This window comes from Bos taurus, chromosome 1, assembly GCF_002263795.3.
Source record: "Bos taurus isolate L1 Dominette 01449 registration number 42190680 breed Hereford chromosome 1, ARS-UCD2.0, whole genome shotgun sequence".
Lineage (NCBI taxonomy): Eukaryota > Metazoa > Chordata > Mammalia > Artiodactyla > Bovidae > Bos > Bos taurus.
The window spans coordinates 154,730,174-154,757,964 of NC_037328.1; the positions used below are offsets into that span (position 1 = coordinate 154,730,174).

Here is a 27,791-nt window from a genome sequence, read left to right on the forward strand (position 1 = left end):
CCTTTTTTTTCACGCTGGGAGGCGAGGAAGAGGTTTGCCGAGAATAACGAGAAGCGTGTTGCCCTGAGACACAAACCTGGGTGCGGAGAGGGAACTGATGGCGTTTTCTGGGCTTTTGGTGAAATGCTTGGTCGCCTGCCACTGTTTCTGTCCGCGTGACTCAGGAGAAAAGTTAAGCAGAAACACCTCTAGGTCGTTACCTACTGAGCACATTAACAGATTCACAGTGAATGCGGCGGACTTTCTAGTCACTGCTGAGACTTCCCACGGCTGAATTCACCAGGGCACACCTCTTTCTCTCAAAACGAAGCGTATTCTTTAAAAAGACAGAGAAATCCCCATGTCTGAAGGCCAAGCGCTGTCCTCACACGAAAGGCTTGAAGAGGCAGGTTCTGTCCGAATCAGCGGGAGAGACAGAACCGCCGGGCCTGCCCGGGGAGGTGGTGACCCTCAGCCTGCGGCGGCCGGTGGGGCCGTCGAGGAAAGCCAGCTCATCTGGCTGTGAAGTGAGTCTGACTCTTAAACGGAAATTGGAATTATTGAATAAAAGTGTATAAGAAGTCAGAAATAGAGAATAGGTATTAAAACCCAGGGGATGGTTAGAGGAAACAGCAGAGCAACATCCAATTCCCAACAGAATTGGTGGGAAATGACCTTGAAGGAGCATGCAGAACCAGATCACGAGCAATCCCCGGCATCACTCAAAGGCGTTTCGAGATCCTCCCTCTGCTGAGGTAGATTTTACGACCCTAGAGGATCTGACAATTGTCAGGACCGAACACTCAGCTGCAGGAGACTCTCACCAGCGTGATATTCATCAGCTCTGGCCTTTCTACCTAAATCCCTTCACTCCGGCGTCTCAGATGATCGGATTTTTAAAGCAGTCCTCTTCAATTTTTAGCTCATAGCCAACCACGTCCAAGACTTTTCCATAGGCTAGGGGATTTGTTCATTGTCAAGGGGACAGCATATTTTCCCCATCGGGGATGATGTACCCTCTCAAAAGTCACCCTGCCAGTCCCAGGCAGTTGAAAACCGCAGGGAGACTTGACCCCTCTGCCTGCCCTCTGGAAGCTCGTCACGGGGGACTTCATCCCAGACTCTATACGGCTTGAACCCGTGTTGTACTTGGTGTCTTATAAGGATGAGCCTTGGCCTCTTCTGGCGAACAAGTGGAAGTTCTTTGAACTGGTTTTACCCCTGATATGAAAACTACATGGAATTCAGCATTTCCCCCTTTATTTCTAGCTGAGGACACAGAGGCTAAGAGAAAGTAGATGACTTTCTCTGGGATCAAAGTGCAAGACTGGGGAGAATAACCCCCTCTGGTGGACCTGGCTACTTGCCAGTTACCTAGCTCCAAGATCTCCTTAGCGAGCCTCCTGGCTGGGTCGCCTGACCGACTCACCCGGCATCTGGCGTGCAGGGAAGGGCAGGAGAGATGTTTCATTGCCTGCTTTGACTCTTCCCGTGCTCCCCCAGCCCAGGGACAGCCGTGACCACGTGTCAACGACTGTTCCAGTCTTTTTCAGCTTCACTTAATCATTAAGGAGAGTTCCCGTACCATCTCTCATAATGGTTCTTTCAGGTAAAAGTTTAGCCTCTTGCGCCCTCAAAAATGGCTTCTGAGTGTTTGGGGGAGGGCAGAGAAAAGGGACCTTTGTACCCACATTGTCTTAGCTTGCGTTTTCCAGAGATAGACCCTGAGATGAGGATTCTTTAAAGAAATGCTCCCAAGGAGTGTCTGGGAGGGAGTCTTCAGGGGACTCCCAGAGTACTGCTAACATCCTGACCTAGACAGCTGTTTCACTGGCGCATTCGTCACTAGAACATTTACCAAGTTGTGTGTGTATTAGTGCATACTTATGTATGTGTGCTACATTAAAAAATTCCAAGGGGTGGGGAGTGATAAATTAGGAGGATGAACAGATACAAACTACTGTATATAAAAAAGATAAACAAGAAAAAATATAAAAAATTTCCACTGCTCTATTTTTCCTGGATATGGATATGTGCTATGCTTAGCCAGTCCTGTCCAACTCTTTGCAATCCATGGACTACAGCCCACCAGGCTCCTCTGCCCATGCTCCAGGCAAGAATGCTGGACTGCGTTGCCATGCCCTCCTCCAGCGGATCTTCCCACCCAGGGATCAAGCCCAGGTCTCCTCCACTGAAGGTGAATTCTTTAACATCTGAGCCACCTACAGGAGCAACCAATTTATGAACATAGGCTAAATGGATATGGAGCCTATAGATATAATTTATGAAGATAGGGCAAACATTTTTTTAAACATTTGGTTCTACCATGATACCTTTTTTTAAAAAAAATAAGTATTATTGATGTATAATCATGTACATAAAATTAATTCTTAAAATGTATGACTCAGTGGTTTTTAGTATATTCACAGAGTTGTTTAACCTTTACCACCATTTAGTCTCAAAACATTTTCATTACCCCTTCCCCTGGTGGCTCAGATGGTAAAGAATCTGCCTGCAATGCAGGAGACCTGAGTTCGATCCGTGGGTCAGGAAGATCCCCTGGAGAAGGGAACGGCTATCCCCTCCAGTATTCTTGCCTGGAGAATTCCATGGACAGAGCAGCCTGGGGGTCTACCATTCATGAAGTCGCAAAGAGCTGGACATGACTGAGCAACTAGCACTTTCATTTTTCCGTCCCTGCAAAGAAACTCTTTACCATTAGCAGTCCCTCCCCACACCCTCCACCTCTATCCTGGGCAGCCACATGACTACTTTGTGTCTCTGTGGATTTGCCTATTTTTCACATGTCATATAAATAAAGCCACACAGCATGTGTCATTTGTGGCAGACATCTTTCGGTTAGGATGTTTTCAAGGTTCATCCACATCCTATGTCACTACATCATTCCTTCCTATTGCCAAATAATATTCCATTGAATGGATGTGCTACATTTTGCTTACTGACTCATCAGTTGATGGACATTCGTGTGGTTGGTTTCTTGGTTATTATGAATAATGTTACTATGAGCATTCATGTGCAGGCTTTTATGTGGACACGTGTTTTTATAGCTATTTCTATTTAACCAAATGGTAACTTAAACACTTGCACATTATACAACAGTCTTCCAATTCATCTTTTAGATCAAAGAAGAAGTCAATAATAGAATATTTATAGCTACATGATGCTTATATTTGCATTATATTAGAACTCACAGTGTTACACCAAAACTGCACTCAGAGGAAACTTCATACACCTAACTGTTATCACGCTGAAAAGAAGAAAAACAAGTGAATTATGCTTTCAGTTGAGAAAAGCCAAAAGAACAAGAGGAATAATAATGAATAAGAGGAATCACTGAAAGAAGAGAAGGTGGAACCGTCCGAGTAATGGTGTGGTTTCAGGCAAAGGCACGTAGACCATTGCCGGTGCCAGCCGGCAAAGTCGATCGGGTCCCGAGAACGTGCACGGCGGGGCTGAGAAAGGAAACTGCAGCAAGAGACTACAACAAAGATGGGGTCGAGGTGTTCAGACACGTCTCCACGAAGGGATGCAGTCTGACACCAACTTTATTCAGCATCTCATATTTATACAGAAGAGCGTGAGAAAGACAAGACAGTTGACATTTTTTCTTGGTTGACCTATACATCTTACAAACAGTCACAAGAAATCTTGAGAGCATGGGAATGGCTCCCTGTCATTATTTCTTACACCAGATAACATTTCCCTGTGCGTGAGAAGTTTGCACAGAACTCCAGGTGTCTGCGGTAAATAAGCGCCTAATCTCTGGGGTGGCGGGACAGAGAGCTATGTTTGCAAGCAAACCCTCAAGGACTGAGGCAGCTCCCAGAGCTTGTGTCCTTCAGACAAAGGACCCTGTTCTCACGGGCAGCTCCCCACAGACCATCGCCTCAACCCGGTTCTGCAGGCAACCCTGTTGTCTTAAGTTGTTTCCTAAAGTCCCTGCTTGAGGACTTAAGGTGGAAGGACTGGGTTTTCTTATTCCCTCTGTAGTCACTCCAGTAGCTTGAAAGTGAAAGTGTTAGTCACTCAGTCGTGTCTGACTCTCTGCGACCCCATGGACTGTAGCCCGCCAGGCTCCTCTGTCCATGGGATTCTCCAGGCAAGAATACTGGAGTGGGTTGCCATGTCCTTCTCCAAGGGATCTACCCAACCCAGGGATCAAACCAGGTCTCCCGCATTGCAGGCGAACCAGTAGCCTGAAGGACATCTCCAAAGAAGAGTTTGAGTGCAGGCTATGGAGGCCCACAGAGCCGGTAAGGGGACCGTGGGCGCCTGGCAGAGCATCAGCAGCGTCTCTCTCATGGTGTCTTCCGGTTTCTGTGGAACAGTCCTTTGTCTGCATGGCTGCATCCTACCACACGGGCTGCACTGGGTAAGCTGCTGCAGGTGGCAGTCAGTATCACTGGGAGCACAGCCTTCCCAGGTGACGGTGCCTTATGTGACCTGCGCACTTCGATGCACACCGTGCACAGACCTTGCCGTGGATCACATGGCACCCTCTCCCTGTGCCGCCCGGCTTAGGCAGTTCACTGAGGGGCTTGGCTCCATGCTGACCTCGCCCTTGCCCACTGTGAACCCCAGAAAGCCTTGGGGCTCTTATCTCATTTACCTTTCTTCTTCCCCTTGGGGGCATGGGAGAACTTCCAAAGTTAGTTCTGTCCACACCTAGCTTGGACTCAAGAACATGCCCCCTGGCCTCAACATCACCTAAGGGTGGGCAAAGCACCTAAGCCACCCCTCCCTCACCCATACAAGGAACAAGTGCCGGGAGCCGGCATATTGCATATTGAGTGCATATTGCATATTGAGTGCAGCACTTTCCACAGCATCATCTTTCAGGATCTGGAATAGCTCAACTGGAATTCTATCACTGCCCGGAGCCAGCGTGAGGAACTCCGCCCATGACAAAGGTCGTGAGGAAGGAGGCTCGGCAAACGCAAAGGCGGGATCGAGCCTCAGGAGTCCCCCTGGAAATTCTCGAGCATCTACCCCCAAAACCAGAGTCTGCCTACTTTCTGCTTTGTGCTTTCACCTACACCTCTGACTTTACGGGGGGCTGTCCCCCACTACCTCTCTCTGAAAAAAAAGAGTTAATTTACAGCTCCAGTTAACAAAGTTCCTGGGTGTGACAGTGTTTCTACCTACAAACTCCTTTGGAAATCCTCTAGCCTGCCTGAATAGGTTTTTCCGGCCTCATGTGATTGTTCAGAGCCTCCCAACTGTGAGAGGCAGGAGATGTTCTAAACTGTCTAAACACAGATTCTTTTGAGTAGTTAAAAGATTGATTAGAAATTGTATTGGTGAAGGGATTTTCACTTGTTGGGCCAATGTTTGCTGCTAAGTTTCCATATCCCTTACCTGCTGTGTCCCTGGCAGTGTATTGATTAATATAATTGGTGTAAGTAGTAGCTTTAATGTTTGTAACCTGGGACCCTTGAGTTAATTCTTTTTCTTGTTATAGCCCACCACACCTTTGCTCTGTAGGAATGCAACTTTATCTAATGCTTTTGGAGGGTGGCTCCTGACCAATCACCTTTAGAGAAAAATAAGTTTTCTGAAGAAAGGGTCTTAAAATGTTAACAGGCCTCCAGGCCAGAAGATGATGCAAATCACCTAAGCTTTTGCATATGATAAGTTTGCAGGAAGAAAGCCTGGCTTGCTGCATGACTCTACCCCTTCCCCCATTATCCTCTATGCATAACTTAAGGTATAAAAACTACTTTGGAAAATAAAGTGCGGGCCTTGTTCACCGAAACTTGGTCTCCCCATGTCGCTCTCTCTCCCAAATTCTGGCTGAGTCTCCATCTGGAGCGTGGAACCCGCCATGCTTGCTAATTATGCTTGGGCTTCTAAGATCCAACTGGGGAGGCCTCAGTGTCTCCTCTCCTTCGGGAGAACGGAAGGACGCCTGCGGCCTACCTAAGTGGTGCAAACTTCTTGTCTTGAAGTTTTATTGGTCTCCCGCATAAACCAAGCTACTCAGCCTCTTTTCTCCACTGAATTTTCCTACTGAGCTATCCTCATTCTATTACTCTTTATATCTTTGATAAATATTTAAATGAATAGGTCGCCTATGCCGTCTCTCCTTCAAATACCCTGGATCAGCGGGGGCTGGACCCCGGCAAACAAGGCCATTTGGGGAGCAAGCAAGCAGGGAAGGCTGCTGTATGTTCTCAGCCCACCTCGCTGCAGCAGGGCCCTAATAAAGCCGTGCCTGAATTCCTAAAGAAGAATTCCTAGACCTGCTACTGTTCGGGTTGGGCTGTTCCTGAATTTGGAGTCAGGGCAGCCTGGGAGGCAAGGTGCTCCTGTGTCTTAAGACTGAGTTTGTGAAAAACACCCTTGGTAGACTGCACTGACTCTGTAGACTGCTTTGGGAAGTAAAGTCATTTTCCCAATACTGGTTCTTCCAGTCTTGGAACATGGTGTCTCTCCACCTGTTGTGTTGACTTTGATTTCCTTCATCAGTGTCTTATAGTTTGCTGCATACAGGTCTTCAGTCTCTTTTATTCTTAGGTATTTTATTCTTTTTGTGGCAATGGTGAATGAGGCTGTTTCCTTAATTTCTCTTTCTGATTTTTCATTGTTAGTGTACAGGGATGCAAGGAATTTCTCTGTATTAATTTTATATCCTATGACTTAGCTTTAGTAATTTTCTGGTGGCCTCTTTAGGATTTTCTGTGTATAATATCATGTCATCTGTAAACAGTGAGAGTTTTATTTCTTCTTTTCCAATCCAGATTCCTTTTATTTATTTTTTTCTTCTCTGATCGCCACATCTAGGACTCCCAAAACTATGTTGAATAATAGTGGTGAGAGTGGGCACCCTTGTCTTGTTCCTGATCTGAGAGGAAATGCTTTCGGTTTTTCACCATTGAGCATATTTTTTACAGTGGGCTTGTTGTATATGGCCTTTATTATGTTGAGGCAATGCAGAAGATGTGGGTTTGATTCTTGGGTCAAGAATATCCCCTGGAGAAGGAAATGGCAACCTACTCCAGTATTCTCGCCTGGGAAACCCCATGGGCAGAGGAGCCTGGCGTGCTACAGCCCATGGGGTCGCAAAAGAGTTGCACACAACTTAGTGACTAAACGACAACAGCCTTCTATGCCCACTTTCTGCAGGGTTTTTATCATAAGAAACACATGAAAGATGCTCACCATTGCTCATTATTCAGTTCAGTTCAGTCGCTCAGTTGTGTCCGACTCTTTGCGACCCCATGAATTGCAGCACGCCAGGCCTCCCTGTCCATCACCAACTCCCAGAGTTCACTCAGACTCACGTACTGAACACATGAAAAGATGCTCAACATTGCTCATTATTAGAGAAAATCAAAACTATAGTGAGCTATCACCTCACACTGATCAGAATGGCCATCAACAGAAAATCTGTAAACAATAGGCGCTGGAGAGGGTGTGGAGAAAAGGGAACCTCTTGCACTGTTGGGGGATGTAAATTGATACAGCCACTCTGGAGAACAGTCTGGCGAGTCCTTGAAAAACTAGGAATAAAACCACCATATGACCCAACAATCCCACTACAGGGCACATACCCTGAGGAAAGCAAAACTGAAAAAGACACATGTACCCCAATGTTCATTGCAGCCCTGTTTACAATACTTAGAATATGGAAGCAACCTACATGTCTATAGACAGATGAATAAAGAAGTTGTGGTCCATATAAACAGTAGAGTTTTACTCAGCCATAAAAAGGACTGCACTTGAATCAGTTCTAATGAGGTAGGTAAACCTAGAGCCTATTATACAGAGTGAAGTAGGTCAGAAAGAGAAAAAAAATATCACATATTAATGCATGTATATGGAATCTAGAAGAATGAGCTTATTTGCAGGGCAGCAATGGAGGCGTAAGCGAGCAGGCCTGAGGCACAGCTGGGAAGGAGAAGGTGAGACGACTGGGAGGGCGGCACTGAAGCACGGACTTTACCGCGTGTACCATGGATGGCCAGCGGGTATTTGCTGAGAGCTCACACCCACGGCTCTGTGACAACTAGAGGCGTGGGATGGGTGGGCGGTGGAAGGTGGGCTCAAGGTGGGGTGTGTGTGTACCTGTGGCTGATTCATGTTGATGCATGGCAGAAGCCAACACAATATTGTAAAACAATTATGCTTTAATTAAAAATTAAAAACCCTGAGTTTGTGAAAATCTCCTCTGGTTGCTTCCTCCACTCTCAAAACGTGCCGTTTTCAGAGAAGCCATCTCCCTCCTCTTGTGTTTCTCTCTTCCCTAAATCCTGTGAGAAGGACCAAAGTTGGGCTTTTCACTTCCTGGGCATCACGCCCTTCTTACCTGGGGCGCCAGGCCCCTTGGCCTTGACCAGAGGGGGATGGGATACTCAGCTTCACTGTGGAAGACACCCCTTGATGTGAGTCAGCTCCTCTTGGTAAGTTAGAGACAGAGATAAGGTTGTTTAGAAATCCCTTTTCTTTTGACAGAGACTTGTTTTTAAGTCTTGCTGTGCATTTGAAAATTCTATTTTCCAAGTCAGAGGCTAAACTATAACTTTCTTTTTCTTTGCATTCCTAGGTAACAGTCCTAATTCCTTTCAAGGCAGATGGATGCCTCAGGCTGCCTAAGGGTCTATCTCTAGAAGAACATGTAGAGAAAAACACTAGTGTTATTATTAGAGTAGTACAAGTCCAGCCCAATATTCCGACTCACAATTTGAAGGTTTGGTATCAGGCTGTAGATTCCATCTCATCATCTGAGTTGGTTAGGAGTCAAACCTGAAGCCAATATCTGCTCCTATTGAAACTAAGAAGGACCTTGTGGGGTTCTTGGGCATGAAAGCCTTTTTCTCCCTCCATTTCTTCTAGGCAAGACTCCAGCCCCCATGACCTTCCCTGAGTTCTGAAGGTTAGCGACATTACTTTGCCAACAAAGGTCTATCTAGTCAAGGCTATGGTTTTTCCAGTAATCATGTATGGATGTGAGAGTTGGACCATAAAGAAAGCTGAGCACCAAAGAATTGATGCTTTTCAACTGTGGTGTTGGAGAAGAGAGAGTCCCTTGGACTCAAGGAGATCCAACAAGTCAATCCTAAAGGAAATCGACCCTGAATATTCATTGGAAGGACTGATGCTGAAGCTGAAGCTCCAGTAGTTTGGCCACATGATGCAAAGAGACAACTCATTAGAAAAGACCCTGATGCTGTGAAAGATTGAAGGCAGGAGAAGTGGATGACAGAGCATGAGATGGTTGGATGGCATCACCGACTCAATGGACATGGGTTTGAGCAAGCTCTGGGAGATGGTGAAGGACAGGGAGGCCTGGAGTGCTACAGTCCATGGGGTTGCAGAGACAGAAAGGACTGAAAAACAGCAAATCAAGGGAGGAGCAACCAAGAAACCACCTGAGGCAAGATTAAAGGACCAGAGAAGCTCATCAAGATTAGGAGACCATCACCTGAGACCCTGCACACACCTTAGTCTTGTCAGCAATCCCGCCCTTGAACGATTGCTATGAAACTCCTCATCAAACCCTTCCCGATTGGGACATATTGTTTTTGAGGGCAGGAGCCCACTGTGTCCCCCTTTGCCTGACAACCCAGTGAAGCTATCTCTTTCTACTTTACCCAAAACTCTGCCTCCGAGATGCGATTTGACACCAATGCCGAGGCTGAGACTTTCGGCATCATGTAATTAACACACATGCAATTTCCTCACTCAGGGGATGGCATTCCAAATTGTGCAGAGGTGTAAATGATTATAAAAATGATCATTCCTTGCAGCAGACCATCATTTTTTACAATAGACTATAATTTTAGAAACTAGCATAACTTCCTAGTTAGTGGGCTTTCTAGTGCCCACATCAAACAGTTTTTTATGGGTGTTTTGTTTTGCCTCAGACTCCAATAAGACTCTGACATGGTACTGTTGTTGGCCTAGTTTTTATTTAAAACTTTGAGTTTTTATTTAAAACTCATCACAGGTATTTTTGCATTGGTTTTTGACCTTTAAAAATTATACATTAAAATATTTCAAATGTTGATTACTGAGGGTTTTTTCATTAAAACAGAATTATATTTTCTCTTTAATTGAAGTATAGCTGATTTACAATGTTGTATTAATTTCTGCTGTACAAAAAAAAATGCTGTTCAGCAAAGCGATTCAGTTACACATATAAGTATATTCTTTTTCATTATGATTTATCATAGGATATTGAATTTAGTTTGCTGTGCTATACAGTAGGATCTTGTGTCTATTCATTCTATAGATAATAGTTTGCATTTGCTAACCCCAACTTCCCAGTCCATCCTTCCCCCACTGATTACTGAGTTTTTTGATACCCACTTAAATTTTACATGTGGGGCAAGTGCCTCTCTTACTTCACTCTCTTGTCCTCAAGAACCAAATTCACATGGCCTTCCCTCATGTCACCAAATGGATTCGAGATTTTCCTTGAATTCTCGTACGAGACTTCTTTACCTTTCTTGTGACCTAACCTCTGGACTCATCTGTGTCCCTGTCTTACTGCTCACCTTCCTCCTTCAGTTGTAAACCACTAGAGGCTAGAATACTGTTTTGATTGACCTTTGCATCCTTTCAACGTCTACTAAAGTACCTTGTACAATAAAGGTTTATTTAAGGAGTAGAATACTTTGTTTCCAATGGAAGGAAAAAGTAAAACACATTTTAGAAGAATTTATGTCAGAATGGTTATAGGGTTGCTTTTTTTTTTTAAAGCAAGGATAACTTTTAGGCCATCTTGGAAATTTACTTACATTGAATGCCTTATTTTTTCATGATATAACTGAATTATTACTATTTCACACTCAATTTCTATCCCCCTAGCAAACAAGACTAATAGTAGTTAGAAAGGTGGTCACCGAAAACAAGAGGGATTAAAAACCTAAATGTTTGCCCTTTTAGTTTGCAAAAAGGATAATCTACACACAGATACCCAGAAGTTGACTGTACAATTTATCTTTACACAATTTGATGCAATATTGCCATAGGACATGACACAGTAATTTATTTCTAAAATGTATTTTCAGTATTCTCAGATCAAACTTTGTTTTCCTCTTGACATAATTGATTACTGCTTTCACTGGGATTTATTTTAAAGTAATTCTGAACTGAAAAACTGCAAGAAAAGTAGAAACTGCTCATGGCTCTATTAGGGCAGCAGTGTCTAGAATAGCATGGCAGAACGCTTTTTTTCTTTCTTGCTATTTGATTGTTCTATTTCTTTATTGCTGTAATCATTGTAGAAAGGACTCCAGGTCACACATCAGTCTTACGAATGAAGATGAAGGCGCACAGGTTGAAATACCCCGTCTTCTGCGGCAGGGATTGAGTACACGAAGCACAGAGGTTCGAGAGCGCTGTGAACGAATTGTGCCTTTTTGGATACGTCACTTCCGCTATAAAATTAAGTCCTCGGCTGCATTTCCCCACATGCATCAATGAGCTATTTTAAAAATATTTGTTTATTACATTTTTTATTTGGCTGTGCTGGGTCTTCCTTGCTGTGCGTGGGCTTTCTCGAGCTGCGGCGAACGGGGCTCCTCTCCAGTTGTGGTGTGCGGGCTTCTCCCTGTGGAGGCTTCTCTTGCTGTGAAGCGCCGGCTCTAGGCTCATGGGCTCAGTACTTGCAGCTCCCAGGCCCTAGAGCACAGGCTCAGTGGTTGGGGCGCTCCGGCTTAGCCGCTCCGGGGGATGTGGGATCTTCTTGGCCCAGGGATCGAACCGGTGTACCCCCCAACCCACCACCCTGCCCCATTGCAAGGCAGACTCTTAACCACTGGACCACCAGGGAAGCCTCATCCATTAGCTATTGCTGTATAATAAGCAATCACAAATTGTAGTACCTTAAAGCAATAATAGTTTATTATTTCTTATAAATGTATAGATTGACAGGGAGCTTCTGCTGATCTGGAGCAGGCTCGGCTGGTTTTGGGTAGGCACCCTCATGGGTCTGTGGTCAACTGACCCCCCCCAGGCATCCAGGACTGGCCACGATGGGTGGTTACACTGTTCTGTAGCAGGCAGCCCTGGGCTTGTTAACATGGTGGTGTGGGTCCAAGAGGGAGAGGCCAAGAGCATCAGTCTCCCTTCAAGATCAGGCCCAACACCCTCACATTATTTTTCAGCTGCCGTCTATTGCCAAAGGGAGACATACGCCCATCCGAGACTCTCTGGAATGAGCTGCAAAGGCACATCATAAAAGGCAGGGATCCAAGGAGGGAATAATTGAGGTGGGCCCTTTTTATAATCAATCTACCATACAGTGTGAGATGGTCTCTTTTCTTAGTCTTGAAAATATTTGAGATAGAGTTCAAAAAAAAAAATACAGCTATACAAAATTGTTTAACACAATAAATAAAAATATAAGATTAGGTGTGGTTAGCAGAACTCTAAGATGGTCCCCAAGATTTCTGCCCTTTGGTACACATATCACTTCTAATTCTCTCCCTTTGATCTTGAGAAGGATCTGTGGATACAATGAGAGAGTCACTCCCCTGATTGTTAGATTCGGCGGCAAAAGCGACAGCAGGGCCATTTCCCTGACTGTGTGACGTGATGTAAGGCTGTCCGTGCAGGGCCTCCCTGGTGGCTCAGTGGTAAAGGATCTGCCTGCCAATGCAGGAGACACGGGTTTGATCCCTGGTCTGGGAAGATCCCACATGTTGTGGAACAACTAAACCTGTGCGCTGCAACTATTGAGCCTGTGCGCTAGAGCCGGGAGCTAACTCCTGAGCCCACGTGCCCGAGAGCCCGTGCTCCACAGTAAGAAAAGCCACCGCAGTGAGAAGCCTGAGCACCGTAACTGGAGAGTAGCCTCCACTCCCCACAACTAACAAGAGCCTGTGCAACAGCGGAGACCCAGCACAGCCTGTACATGTGTATGTGTATGTGTATGTGTATGTATATGTGTGTTCATTAGAAGGACTGATGCTGAAGCTGAGACTCCAATACTTTGGCCACCTGATGCGAAGAGCTGACTCATTGGAAAAGACCCTGATGCTGGGAAAGAGGAGAAGGGGACAACAGAGGATGAGATGGTTGGGCGGCATCACTGACTCAATGGACATGGGTTTGGGTGGACTCTGGGAGACGGTGATGGACAGGGAGGCCTGGCGTCCTGCAGTCCATGGGGTTGCAAAGAGTCGGACAAGACCGAGCGACTGAACTGAACTGATACATATACATATATGTATATATATAAATATATTTGATCTTGAGTTCCAGAAAGGAATGCAGTCCAGCTATCACCTACGTTGCAGTTTTGTGAGACCCTAAACAGAAGAAACAGCCAAGCTCTGCCTGACTCCTGACCCACAGAAACAGAGATAATAAATGCATGTTGTTTCAAGTCACTAAACTTATGGTAATTTGGTAAGCAGCAACAGAGAACTCATACATCAGGGGAATACCCAAATAAGATGTTAAGATGCAGACAAATGGACAATAAGAACCATATTTTGCAGATACTGCAGACAGGGGCTTTGGAGAGTTAGTAAGTTGAAATACAAATTTGATTCTGAGACTCTTGAAGGCCAAAATTACAGGGAAAAGACAATCTTTATTATTACATTCACTTTTGTGTGAAGCATGTGATTCCTTTTTCAGACTTAAAAGACATGAGTATCCCAATTGTGAATGCAATATTCACAATTCACAATTCATTCAACAATTCACAATGGTTACCAATCAACATCCACCCTGGGGTGGTAATATCAGAAGGCTGCAGCTGGTGTGCAGGATTTAGAGATATGTGAGGTATCAGGACAAAAGATGTTTCAACTTACGGGGTACTCCAGAGCTGTGGCTGGGTTACAAAGTCAGATGGGGTTGTCTAAAAAGCCCTGGTACAACAAAGGTTCGTCTAGTCAAGGCTATGGTTTTTCCAGTGGTCATGTATGGATTTGAGAGCTGGACTGTGAAGAAGGCTGAGTGCCGAAGAATTGATGCTTTTGAACTGTGGTGTTGGAGAAGACTCTTGAGAGTCCCTTGGACTGCAAGGAGATCCAACCAGTTCATTCTGAAGGAGATCAGCCCTTGGATTTCTTTGGAAGGAATGATGCTAGAGCTGAAACTCCAGTACTCTGGCCACCTCATGTTAAGAGCTGACTCATTGGAAATGACTCTGATGCTGGGAGGGATTGGGGGCAGGAGGAGAAGGGGACGCCAGAGGATGAGATGGCTGGATGGCATCACTGACTCGATGGACGTGAGTCTGAGTGAACTCCGGGAGTTGGTGATGGACAGGGAGGCCTGGTGTGCTGTGATTCATGGGGTCGCAAAGAATCGGACATGACTGAGTGACTGAACTGAACTGAACTGAACTGATTCAAGTAGGACAGTGGCAGATGAGATTGCTCCAAGACAGAAGCAACAGGTCCCCAAAGGAAAATCTCTCACATCTCGCAGGTTCAGCAGAGTGGGGGAGGGAACCAGCTCCAGTACCCCCGACCTCTGCCACCAGCCTTGCCATCCATTAAACCCAACTGGTGAGTCACTGATTGATTTGGGCTGGAGGGTAAGCTGGGGTGAAGAGGCAGCTAGAAGAATCTGTCAGTGATCTTGACCTGAGATGGACCTATTCTGCTCTAGCAATGTGGTGGTAGGGATGGAAGTGGGTGGTTTGGAGAGAAATTTAAGAGGTGTCAGATTATTGGATCACCAAGTGGGGGTATCCAGAGATGCAGAAGGAAAATTAAAAGAAGGAATTGTCATAGAAACCAAGGAAGAAATCATTCTAAAAGCATGATCAACCACTTCAGATGCTGTAGGGAAGTAAGACTGGGACGTGTTCATCACGTGTGTCGGTTCAGAGGTGATTGGACATCTTTAGTGATGAAGGCGGAGAAAATGGGATCCAGAATCCAGGTGAGAGACTCACCTTGAATAGAAGGGAAAAGTTTCCTAGAAATGAGTGAGAAAAAGAGGGAAGGAAGGTGCTTTTTTATCCCTTCAGAGAAGAAGAGTAGGAAAAGGAATTTAATGTAGTTTAATGTAGTTCTAACCTAGATAGCATATTGAAAAGCAGAGACATTACTTTGCCAACAAAGGTCTGTTTAGTCAAGGCTATGGTTTTTCAGTGGTCATGTATGGATGTGAGAGTTGGACTGTGAAGAAAGCTGAGTGCCGAAGAATTGATGCTTTTGAACTGTGGTGTTGGAGAAGACTCTTGAGAGTCCCTTGGACTGCAAGGAGATCCAACCAGTTCATTCTGAAGGAGATCAGCCCTTGGATTTCTTTGGAAGGACTCATGCTAAAGCTGAAACTCCAGTACTTTGGCCACCTCATGCGAAGAGTTGACTCATTGGAAAAGACTCTGATGCTGGGAGGGATTGGGGTCAGGAGGAAAAGGGGACGACAGAGGATGAGATGGCTGGGTGGCATCACCAACTTGATGGATGTGAGTTTGAGTGAACTCCGGGAGTTGGTGATGGACAGGGAGGCCTGGTGTGCTGTGATTCATGGGGTCGCAAAGAGTCGGACACAGCTGAGCGACTGAACTGAACTGAACTGAATGTAGTTCCTACTGTATTTTTTTCCCACTTTCTCTGTCAAGCAGGAAGAGAATTGCACTGACCGTGAGTGAGGACATTCCTTGGGCTGAACACTGCAAGTGAAAGTTAAAGTCGCTCAGTGTGTCGGACTCTTTGTGACCCCATGGGCTATACAGTCCATGGACTTCTCCAGGCCAGGATACTGGAGCGGGTAGCCTTTCCCTTCTGCATGGGATCTTCCCAACCCAGGGATCGAACCGGGGTCTCCTGCATTGCAGGCAGATTCTTTATCAGCTGAGCCACAAGGGAAGCCCAAGAATACTGGAGCGGGTAGCCTATCCCTTCTCCAGCAGATCTTCCCAACCCAGGAATTGAACCCAGGTCTCCCACATTGCAGGCGGGTTCTTTACCAGTTGAGCCACCAGGGAAGCCCTGATAAGAGGCAGTTGTGGCCATTACAAGCAGAGGAATTTCTGGTCAATGGTAAGCAGCAACTGTGGGTGCAGAGCACGGTGTTTCCTGAGTCTCCCCCCACCATGAGCTGAGGACTGCTTTCAGGGCACTAGTGCCTGAGCCCCTCTGACTGCCCTGTCTCTCTGGCAGATCCTGCCCCACAGCCAGACGCAGTTATCAGAGTAGGGGTGTGGTGCCCTTCAAGCAGACTTTGGGGGCTGGAGGTGGATGCTGAGGAGGGCGGATGGGACCCTGATGTGTGTACTACAGCTTTATGGGCAGAGAAGTATCCAAGTCTGGAGACAAAGAGGAAAGGGTAAGTGAGAGTCCTGGCAGGGAGGTGTTTGATGCGGCGTGATGGACTGTGGGATTTAGCAAGAATACTGTAGCATGTTGCCATTTCCTACTAAGGGATCTTCACAACCCAGGGATTGAACCTGCATCTCCTGTGCTGCAGGTGGATCTTTACCTCTGAGTCGCAGGGGAAGAACCTATATATAACGGAAAAGAATCTGAAAAAGGATAAGCATATGTTCTTACATGTGTCATATATAATGTATAACTGAATCACTTTGTTGTACACTTGAAACTAACACCACTGTAAATTAATTACACGTCAATAAAGCAAACAAAACAGTGAGATATCACTTCACACCACTGGACTAACCATTATCAGAAGAATTGAAATTAACAAGTGTTGACAAGGATGTGAAGAAATTGGAAGCTTTCGCACTGTTGGTGGGAGTGTGAAATGATGCAACAATTATGGAGAACAGTATGGAGGTCCTCTGAATATTAAAAAAGAACTACCACATGATCCAACAGTCCCGCTTCTGGGTATATGCCCCAAAATACTAAAAGCAGGGTCTTGAAGAGACTTGCTATATACTCATGTACATAGATACATGATCCAACAGTCCCGCTTCCAGGTATATGCCCCAAAATACTAAAAGCAGGGTCTTAAAGAGACTTGCTATATACTCATGTACATAGATACATGATCCAACAGTCCCGCTTCTGGGTATATGCCCCAAAATACTAAAAGCAGGGTCTTGAAGAGACTTGCTATATACTCATGTACATAGATACATGATCCAACAGTCCCGCTTCTGGGTATATGCCCCAAAATACCAAAAGCAGGGTCTTGAAGAGACTTGCTCTATACTCATGTGCACAGATAGCATCACTAGTCACAATAACCAAGAAATGGAAGAAACCCGATGTCCACTGATGAATGGATAAACAAAGTGTGGAACATTCATACAATGGAATAGTATCCAGCCCTAAAACTGAAAGATCCTGTCATATGTTACAACATGGATGAACCCTGAGGATATTATGCTATGTGATATAAGCCAGGCACAAAAAAGGCAAACATTGTATGATTCCATTTATATGAGGTATTTACAGCCGTCAAATTCATAGAGACAACAAGAATGGTGGTTGCCAGGCCTGAGGGATTGGGAGTTATTGTTTAATGGGCTTAGTTTCACTTTTGCAAGATGAAAAAGTTTTGGAGACCTGTTGCACAGCAATGTGAATATATGTAACACTACTAAACTGTACGCTTAAAATGATTATAATGGTTAAAAAGAAAAAAGAGTGGGTTTTATATGTGATCTACATCTCATATACTATAATCTCAAAAAAGTTACATGAAAAAATTTTAAAGCAAGTTGCAAAGCTGTTTGTAAAATAAAAATGTGTATGTAGAACAGAAATACAGTGTAAGCATCTATTGAAAATGTTAACAGTGGTTGGATTACATGTAAAAATCTATATTTTTCTGCACTTTCCAACTTCTCTTCTGGTGAAAACGTATTACCTTGATATATAGAAAACAAGGCACTTCCTCTGTCAAAACAAGAAAGGTGGTACCTGGGCTACAGTGTCTGTAGTCACAGGAGAGGGCAGTTCACTAACTTTTGCCTCCCGTGGGGATGAGGCCGACCCCTGTGCCTCTGGCTGGCTGGCTGATCCTAAGACAAAGCATCACTGCTGTCCTTGTCGAGTGAGAAACTGCCCTGAGTTTGGAGATAGTCCTCCTTCCTAATGGCTCTAATTGCTTTCTTAACAATTCAGAGGAAGGAAGCTTTTCTCTACTAGCTCCGTAGCACCAACAGTCTTTTCATTCAGATCATCAGCTAGGTGAGCTCTTTTCAATTTCATCTGAGTAGGCTGAAGGGATGGCTCTGCAAACGCTCCTTCTAAAATGTGCATCCTGACAAGTTCAGGACGATAGCGCTGGCTCTGAATCCCGTGCTTCAGAGGGTTTCAGTTCTGGCTCCTTTTGAGCTTTCTATCTGCTCGTGGAATGCCGCTGGCCTCTTCAGAGGTGATAGGACGCCCTAGTCCACTAGCTGCTTTCTCCAGCTCCTCTGTTGCAACTTCAGCTGAAGCACGATGTCCTTTCGTCCTAGGGGGCAGGTGCTGCCTGGAGAGTAAGGTGAGCCCCTTAAATTCATGTGCAACCGCTTTACTTTGAGGACGTGGAGCAAGATGGGCCAAAGGTCACACTTTATCCGCCGTGCCTAGTGCCCTGTGTGATACGTTGTGTTCCAACCACCGGCAGCAAGGGATATGAGATACTTCTAAAATGTGGTCTGTTGAAGAGACTCAGTAGAAAAATCTCTAATTATGTTCCTGTCTTACATTCCCTTTCTGAGGACCTTTGCTGGGAACGTCCTAGGCTGCCCACGATCTCAGGAGACTTGCCATTTGCAGTCTTGACTGAGGTTAAAGAGTCCACTTCCAAGATGGCACCCTCGTGTGGCTGACAATTTGCCTTTTGTTGCTGGGAGGAGTCCTCAGCTCTTTGCTACGTGGCCATGTGTTGAAGTAGAGAACAAAGGCAGGAAAAAGTCAGTTTGCCACAGTAAGAATAGGGGCTTCCATTTGGAGCATTTCATTTGAAGGTGCCTGCTGGACTACTGAATGTATGGATGTGAGAGTTGGACTGTGAAGAAGGCTGAGTGCAGAAGAATTGATGCTATTGAACTGTGGTGTTGAAGAAGACTCTTGAGAGTCCCTTGGACTGCAAGGATATCCAACCAGTCCACCCTAAAGGAGATCAGCCCTGGGTGTTCATTGGAAGAAGGACTGATATTGAAGCTGAAACTCCAGTCCTTTGGCCACCTGATATGAAGAGCTGACTCATTTGAAAAGACCCTGATGCTGGGAAAGATTGAGGGCAGAAGGAGAAGGGGATGACAGAGGATGAGATGGTTGGGTAGCATCACCGACTCAATGGATATGGGTTTGGGTGGACTCTCAGAGTTGGTGATGGACAGGGAGGCCTGGCGTGCTGAGGTTCATGGGGTCACAAAGAGTCAGACACGACTGAGCGACTGAACTGAACTGAGCTGGACTACTTTAGACATTTCCAAAGGCCATTAGATATACCAGTCTGCTGAGCAGAGGGAAAGATAGGATGGAAATAAAGATTTAGTAGTCACCAGTAGATAGGTAGCAACTCAAACATGGGCGTGAATGAGACTGCTGGACGGGAAAGCCTCAGAGGAGGGAGTTTTGGAAGAGGCCGCAAGATGCTGTGATTATGGGAGAATCCATGGCCTCAATTTGAGAAAGTTGTCAAGGATACCCTGGACCTGGAGGAGGGTCTCATTTCAGTCAGGGCAAGCAGCCCAGAGAACACTGAGGCTGGTAGGGGAAGCCAGGTGAGCTGGAGGAGGAGGAAGGGGGCAGTTGAAGCACATGAGGGATGAGAGAGCGTTTCTGAGGATGGCAGAGATGAAGGCTGTGGATGGAAACATCCAAAGGAGACAGAACCTGGCTTAACCATTTTTCTGTTGCCCGTTCTTAGCGTATCAGTGCCGGCTTGCCATAGGAGCTGGCTCTATAGTAGGTGGCTCTCCTGGATTTCAGGACATGGGTCTAACAGGCTGAAACTAGGAGAAACTGAAGACAGAGACTGATTTTCAGTATGGTGGAGTGCCACGCGATGTTGCTATTCTAGCTGACAGAAATGATATGCCCCTTGATCAGATTCTTAACTGACCCCAAATCAGATCCTCATGCCAGAATCCGTGCCACTTCCTGGGAAGCCACAGTAACACCTGAACGCAGGATCAGAACTCTTCCCCCAGCTTGCTTCCCTCAGTTCAGTAGCTCAGTTGTGCCCAACTCTTTGTGACCCCACGAACTGCAACACGCCAGGCCTCCCTGTCCATCACCAACTCCCAGTACACCCAAATCCATGTCCATTGAGTCAGTGATGCCACCTAACCAGCTCATCCTCTGTCGTCCCCTTCTCCTTGTGCCCCCAATCCCTCCCAGCATCAGGGTCTTTTCAAATGAGTCAGCTCTTTGCATCAGGTGGCCAAAGTATTGGAGTTTCAGCTTGAGCATCAGTCCTTCCAATGAACACCCAGGACTGATCATCTTTTAGGATGGACTGGTTGGATCTCCTTGCTGTCCAAGGGACTTTCAAGAGTCTTGTCCAACACCACATTTCAAAAGCATCAATTCTTTGGTGCTCAGATTTCTTCACAGTCCAACTCTCACATCCATACATGACCACTGGAAAAACCATAGCCTTGACTAGACAGACCTTTGTTGACAAAGTAATGTCTCTGCTTTTGAATATGCTATCTAGGTTGGTCATAACTTTCCTTCCAAGGAGTAAGCGTCTTTTAATTTCATGGCTGCAATCACCATCTGCAGTGATTTTGGAGCCCAGAAAAATAAAGTCTGACACTGTTTCCACTGTTTCCTCATCTATTTGCCATGAAGTGATGGGACTGGATGCCATGATCTTTCTGAATGTTGAGCTTGAAGCCAACTTTTCACTCTCCTCTTTCAATTTCATCAAGAGGCTCTTTAGTTCTTCTTCACTTTCTGCCATAAGGGTGGTGTCATCTGCATATCTGAGGTTATTGATATTTCTCCCGGCAATCTTGATTCCAGCTTGTGCTTCCTCCAGCCCAGCATATGAGCTGACTCTTATTACCAGCCTGCAGAAATACATTCCCAGGCTTTGTTTTGTCTTGGAATTCTTGCATAGATAGTTGGGGCTAGCACGCTTTGAGGACTCTCAATCTCTGATGGAGTTAACAACCATGATGATTTGGAGGCTTAAATTATCTCCTGGTAGCACCACCAGCTACATCAGTTAGAGCCGGAACTAGGGTGAGGAGCTGTGTATGGGAGAACATAGCCTGGAGAAGTCCAGAACAAAAGCCAAACCCAGAGGATTAAAGTCCAGGGTCCGTGAACTTGAGTCTTCAAATCCAGGCTTTCAGTCAGAAGAGATGAAAAACAATAAGTGATAATAACCAAAATCAACATTTTTGAGAGCTCACCCTGTGCCAGAACCTGTGCTAAGCTTATTCTATGGATCCTGTTTTATTTTCATAGGAATGTTCTGAGGCAGGTCTTACTGTCATCCAAACCCTATGGATAAGAAGACTGAGGCTTGGGGCGTTTAAGTAACAGATTCATGATTATGCAGCTGGGAAAGAGCAGAGTCAGGTTGAAACCAAAGTGCTTTCAACCAGAGTCTGCATTTTTGTCCATGATGCCCTCGCCCGAGCTGTAGCTGAGAATCCTGTGGGTGTTTGGGGTCTTCTTCACCAACTAGCAGCTTTGATGCGGATCTTGGCTGAGGTCCTGGTGTCTGTGAGAAGCGTAATGACATCTGTTCTGTTTCCACTGCCTTTGTTTATGGCTCCAAATAGAATTTCAGGCAATGGTTCTGGGAGGGTATACCTGTTAAGAAGATATTGAGATTAATGGGGTAGAAACCCAATTTTAACTCACATTTTATTATATTACAAGGATGCAGAGGGTTTTTGTGGAACCCAAAGATAGGCATGTGGCTGAGACTAAGCAACCAATGCAAATAGCTCTTGAAAACTACCTGGATAGTATCTGTGTAACTTACCTTTTTATTTCAGGCTGTCTGTCTCTATTTCTATCTATATGCCCACTTCTCTCTCTCTTCCTTTGTCTATCTATCAATCTCTTTTTCTCCATCTCTCCAGATGGATTTTTTCAGCCTCTCTAGTTGTGAAATGGGGCCACAACCTTGATCCCTGATAGTTCTGGAACTTTACTTCAGTCTCCAAATGCAGCCCCCATGACTAACAGCATTAGCTTCACTTGTGAAATCATTATAAATGTAAAATACCAGGGCCCACCCCAGATCAACAGAACCAGAAGCTCTGGGATGAGGCCCAGCAGTCTATTTTAACAAGTCCTCCAGGTGGTTCTAATGCATACCTAGTTTGAGGACCATTGGTTTTTATCTTGTAGTTTTGGCCATCTGGAAAAAGACTGACCAATTTGCACCCCCAGAGTCAGAATTTTCAGCAAAGGGTCACGGGCACAGCTTGAGTCTGGGCTCCACCTCTGCACTGATTAGCTGCAGCCTGAACACTGGGTCATGTGTAGCCTTCCTTGTCCCACTGCGAAACACCTGGACAGATGTGGAGACGGGAGCTGTTTCAGAAAACAGGCGGTTTGGAAAAGAACTGGTGTGCAGGAAGACATGGACAGAACAAGAGAAATGACCAGATTGCAGTACCTAGAGGGCTTCCCTGGTGGTTCAGATGGTAGAGAATCTGCCTGCAGTGCAGGAGACCTGTGTTAGATCCTTAGGTGGGGAAGATCCCCTGGATAAGGAAATGGTAACCCACTCCAGTATTCTTGCCTGGAGAATCCCATGGACAGAGGAGCCTGGCAGGCTACACAGTCCTTGGGGTCACAAGAGTCAGACACAACTGAGCAACTATCACTCAATACCTAGAACTGGAGACACCTTATGGACTGGGCATAGCCATGATGGGAGTGGTCAGGGAGGTTAATGAAACCCAGGTTCCTGCTTGCCCGGGGGCAGCCTGTGGAACCAAGGTCCATCCTGTTACAGAACTTGGGTTTGACTATGCATCCCTGCAGAATCCAATACTGACAGACAGTGGTTGGGTGGAAGGAAAGATATCTTTATTGAGGAAGCTGACAATCTTGGGGAGAAGGTGGACTCATGTCCCAAAGAACCAAGTCCCCATTGATGATCAGGGGACAAGAGATTTTAAAGGGAGTTTCAGGGGTGCACTTCCCTGGTGGCTCAGATGGTAAAGCGTCTACCTACAATGCCAGAGACCCAGGTTAGATCCCTGGATCAGGAAGATCCCCTGGAGAAGGAAATGGCAACCCACTCCAGTACTCTTGCCTGAAGAATCCCATGGATGGAGGAGTCTGGTGGGCTACAGTCCATGGGATCGCAAAGAGCTAGACATGACCAAGCGACTTCATTCAGGGGTGCACAGGCAGGGGTGGAATAGGGGTCACGTGCAGAACCACACAGTCCGCTCCAACATTCATTTTGAAATTTGTCATGCGGTAGTCTGCTCAGCATCATTTTGATTGTGTTGACTGCCATTAGTCTTCATTTCCAGGGTTGGTTTGTTCCCTATTCCTTGAGACCAGTTCTCAGAATTGCATAAGATGGAGCAGTTGATGTCTTGGCTACAGTCTGGTCATCATGTTAACTTTTTCCATCTGGTGGGGGTTTCAGTATCTGCAAACCAGCTCAAAGAATATGGCTCAGAATGTTATCTATAGCTCTTGAGGAAGAACTAAAGGTCTTTGACTTTGTTTAAAGGCTAAAGTCATTATAGTGTCTTGTTTTACTGCTTTCCTTTGCTTCTGCATTTCCTCCTGTTTCTTAGATTAAGTTTATTCTTTGGCTAATTTTTTTTACAGACTAGAGGCAGGTGGAATTCCATGGGTGTGGGGGGGCTCTGTCCCAGCAGGCCCCACAGGCCCTGCTCTGTTACAATACTTCCTGAGCGATTGTCTTGGCCATGGTCATGGTGCAGAGCATTGTCTTGGCCATGGTCATGGTGCAGAGCATTGTCTTGGCCACGGTCATGGTGCAGCGCACTAAGCTTCACACTGATCCATCTCTTGTCACCTTGTGTCCCTTTTCCCTGAGTGGTCTCCATCCAAGTTATCACCTACTTTAGGTCCTGAAATTGTATTATAATAGTTACAGCAACAGTTCTCAAAGTCTGGTCCCTCAGACTATTTCATGCACTGCACAGATCAAACTGTTTTCACAATAACACTGAGCTTTTATTTGTCCTTTTCACTGTATTGCCTTTTGTATTGACGGTAAAACTGCCGGTGCCTCAGCGCCAAGACTGTGATGCTCAAACTCTACATAGTAACGATTGTATTCATCACTGCCAGGCCCTCACAGTACATGCTTTTAACAGTCAGTTTCAGTGACAAATGTCCTTGATAAAGAAATATTAATAGAAAGTTTACTCTCCCCATTCGTCCCACACTGGAAGCTGCTGTATAGCACAGGGTGGTCAGCTCAGTGCTCTGTGGTGACCTAGAGGGGTGGGATGGCATGCAGTGGGAGGGAGGCTCCTGAGGGAGGGGACGTAAGTGTACTTATTGCTGATTCACTTCATCGTACAGCAGAAACTATCACAACATTGTGAGGAGATTTTACTTGAATAAAAGTAGGAATTTTATCAAATTAATCAATACAACAAAATTAAGCTAATTAAATTTCAACTATTGAGAGCATATATTTTTCATGCTCTTGGGCTTCCCATGTGGCCCAGTGTTAGGGAACCCATCTGCCAATGCAGGACATGCAAGAGACGTGGGTGCGATCCCTGGCTCGGGAAGATCCCACGGAGGAGGAAATGGCGACCTGCTCCAGCATTCTTGCCTGGAGAATTCCATGGACAAAGGAGTCTGGTGAGTTACAGTCCACGGGGTCACAAAGAGTTGGGAATGACTGAGCTACTGAACACAAAATGAGAAGTGTATGTAAAGTACTTTTTCCCATCCTGAACTGTGAACGTTGTCTCGGGACAGAGTGCTCATTGTATCATTTGAGCTGTGAGATGAATTAACCTCTTTTTTTGTGTGTGGCTGTGCAGCTTGTGGGATCTTTGTTTTCTGACCGTGGATTGAACCAGAGACTTTAGCAGTGAAAGTGCAGAGTCCTAACCACTAGACCACCAGGGAATTCCAAATTAGCCTCTTTTCCATACAAAACCATTTTTTTTACTTTAAGAATGACTGATCGCCAAGCTTCACCGTAAACTGTCCTAGTACTTCAGAACTTTTTATGATGAACTCTGTGGTGAATTTAACCAGTGTTATTTTTGCATATTGTCTAATGCTCTGTCAACACTTGGAAGATCTGCATAACCCAATGAACCAATATTTTCAGAATAATCAATTCATGATACAAAATTGTGTGTGGGTAAGAGTCATTCAAAGTGCAAGACAGACCAATGGTTTTGAAGTGACAGAGTATGAAAGCTCATTTATATGGTTTCAGATTTTATACTACGACTAACTTCTAAGAAACTACCACTTGTTGAGTTCTAATATAATATAAAAAAGAAATACCCACAATTATCTAATATCACTATTTAAAGCCCCCTCCCTCTTCCAATTACATATCTGTGTGAAGCTGAATATTCTTATTACCAGAATTTTCCTTCTTACTTCAAGCAAAACAAAAAAGCAAAACACTGAATGCGGAATCAAATAAGAGAATCCAGCTGTCTTCTATTAGACCAGACACTAAAGAAATTTTCATAAATGTAAAACAATGCCTATTCTTCTCACTAATTTTTGTGTGGAAAATACAGCTATCTTTCATAAAAATGCTATTGATGTTAACCTGTAATGGGTTTGTTATTGTTCAAAGAATGAAAAAATAAAAATTTTTCAGTTTTAATTTCTGGGGTAAATATTGATACATATAACCTATATACAAGTTTTTTGAGGTACTCAACAATTTTTACAATTGTAAACGGGTCTGAAGGCTAAAGGTTTGAGAACTACTCAGTTGGGGTACAACTGAGCTATCATAACTGAGAATCGTATGCAGAAAAAAGAATGGCAAAGTGCTTCAAGTAATATAGAAATTTCTTTCTTTTAAAGCAACAGTCAAGACATCAATGCAGAAAGAGTCCATTGCAAGTAATAGCTCTGTTCCATGAGTCTTCCAGGGTCACATTCCTTCTGTCTTCTTGCTCCAGTATCCTCTAATCTGGGGTCTGTGAGTGGAGTTTAGGATGTCTATGAACATGAGTTAGAAAACGTCTAACAGAAAGTAGTATTTTCTTTAATTATAGGCAACAACCCGTAGTGATATTTGCAAGACTAGTGACTTTGTCACCCATAGAAGGCACTGCTGCTAAGTCGCTTCAGTCATGTCCAACTCTGTGCGACCCCATAGACAGCAGCCCACCAGGCTGCCCCATCCCTGGGATTCTCCAGGCAAGAACACTGGAGTGGGTTGCCATTTCCTTCTCCAATGCATGAAAGTGAAAAGTGAAAGTGAAGTTGCTCAGTCGTGTCCGACTCTTAGCGACCGCATGGACTGCAGCCCACCAGGCTCCTCCGTCCATGGGATTTTCCAGGCAAGAATACTGGAGTGGGGTGCCATTGCCTTCTTCCATAGAAGGCACAGATATTACCAAATAATATTACAGTTGGTACAGTCATCTCTAACTACCATTTATATGCCTCAGTTTAAAACCATAAGGTCTATAAATACCTAGAGTAAGGTATTATGTATTTATTCATAGATATTTTATTTATATTTCATTTTGATTGGTTTCCTTCATAGTTCTTATGATTTCAGTATAATTTCCTTTATAACTCTTTGCACGTTGATGTATTCAAGGCATCGTCATGTTAAGGTTTCAGGGGGTTCACTAGCATGCCAAACTGGTCCCCGATACAAAATGGACAAGAAGTCCTCTTCTAGGGCCATGACTGGAGAAGGCAGATAGTAGAGGGAAAACGTCCTTCTGGTGAAGCCCTCAGGACTTCTGTTTACATGCCACTGTTGGGAACTTAGTCATGGGGCCACCTAACTAGGAAGTGTGGTTTCAAGATGGAAGGTCGTTCGTCTTGCTAAAACTCGAGAATGAGTGGGGATTAAACTGCCAAGGGAATATTGAATGACGGGCTGAGGATAGTCCACGGTCTCCTTCCAGGGTTCTCTGGGGTCTGCTTCTCTGTTGACTGTCTGCATTTTGTCTCTCTGCTGCTCGGCCAGCAGCCCCCCTAAAGGCTGTTCTCCCTTCTCAGTGATGAGCAGGTTTCTTCTCTGCTTGTCCACCCAATCATCTTCTCAACTGTCCATGTAATAAAAAAGAATGACACTTTGCCACTTGCAACAACGTGAATGGACCTGGAGGGTATCATGCTTAGTGAGATAAGTCAGATGGAGAAAGACACCATGTTTCCATTTATATATAGAATCTGAAAAGCAAATGAAGGAATATAGTGGAACAGAAGCAGACTCAGATACAGAGAACGAACTAGCGGCTACCGATGGGCAGTGGGGGAGGAGGAGCACCACAGAGGAAGTGGGTCAAGAGGTGCAGACTAGTAGGTGTAAGCTGAGCTAGAAGGATGTAACGCAGAGCGCTATGAATACAGCCAGCACTTTATAACTTCATGTAGAGATGAGCTTTAAAGATATCAAGTCTCTGTGTTACACACCTGAAACTAACATAATATTATGTTAGCTGTACTTCAACTAAAAAAAGAAAACTTGCTCACTCGACAGATGTAAGCATATATATGTGCAGAAAAGATACACGTGTATGTATATATATAGTCTTTAAAACATAGACAGTTAGGATTGTTCAAATTTAATGCAGTAAATATCTGTAGTAAATATCTCAAACCATGTTAATTACCTGTTAAAATCCATTCCTATTGAAAAGAATAGGCTAAAATTAACAAGCTGATACGTCAAAGTGAACAAGGCTGGCAGGATGATCTTAAGATATCTTCTCCAAATAAATGCTTATTAACTACAAAGTGAAAATACAGGAACTTTCC

At 44.9% G+C, this 27,791-nt stretch overlaps 1 pseudogene; it reads right to left on the minus strand.

Moving 5' to 3' along the window:
* Positions 1 to 364: 364 nt before the first annotated feature.
* LOC132346143 (myocardin-related transcription factor B-like) lies at positions 365 to 23,823 on the minus strand (annotated as a pseudogene).
* Between the last annotated feature and the right edge of the window lie 3,968 nt (positions 23,824 to 27,791).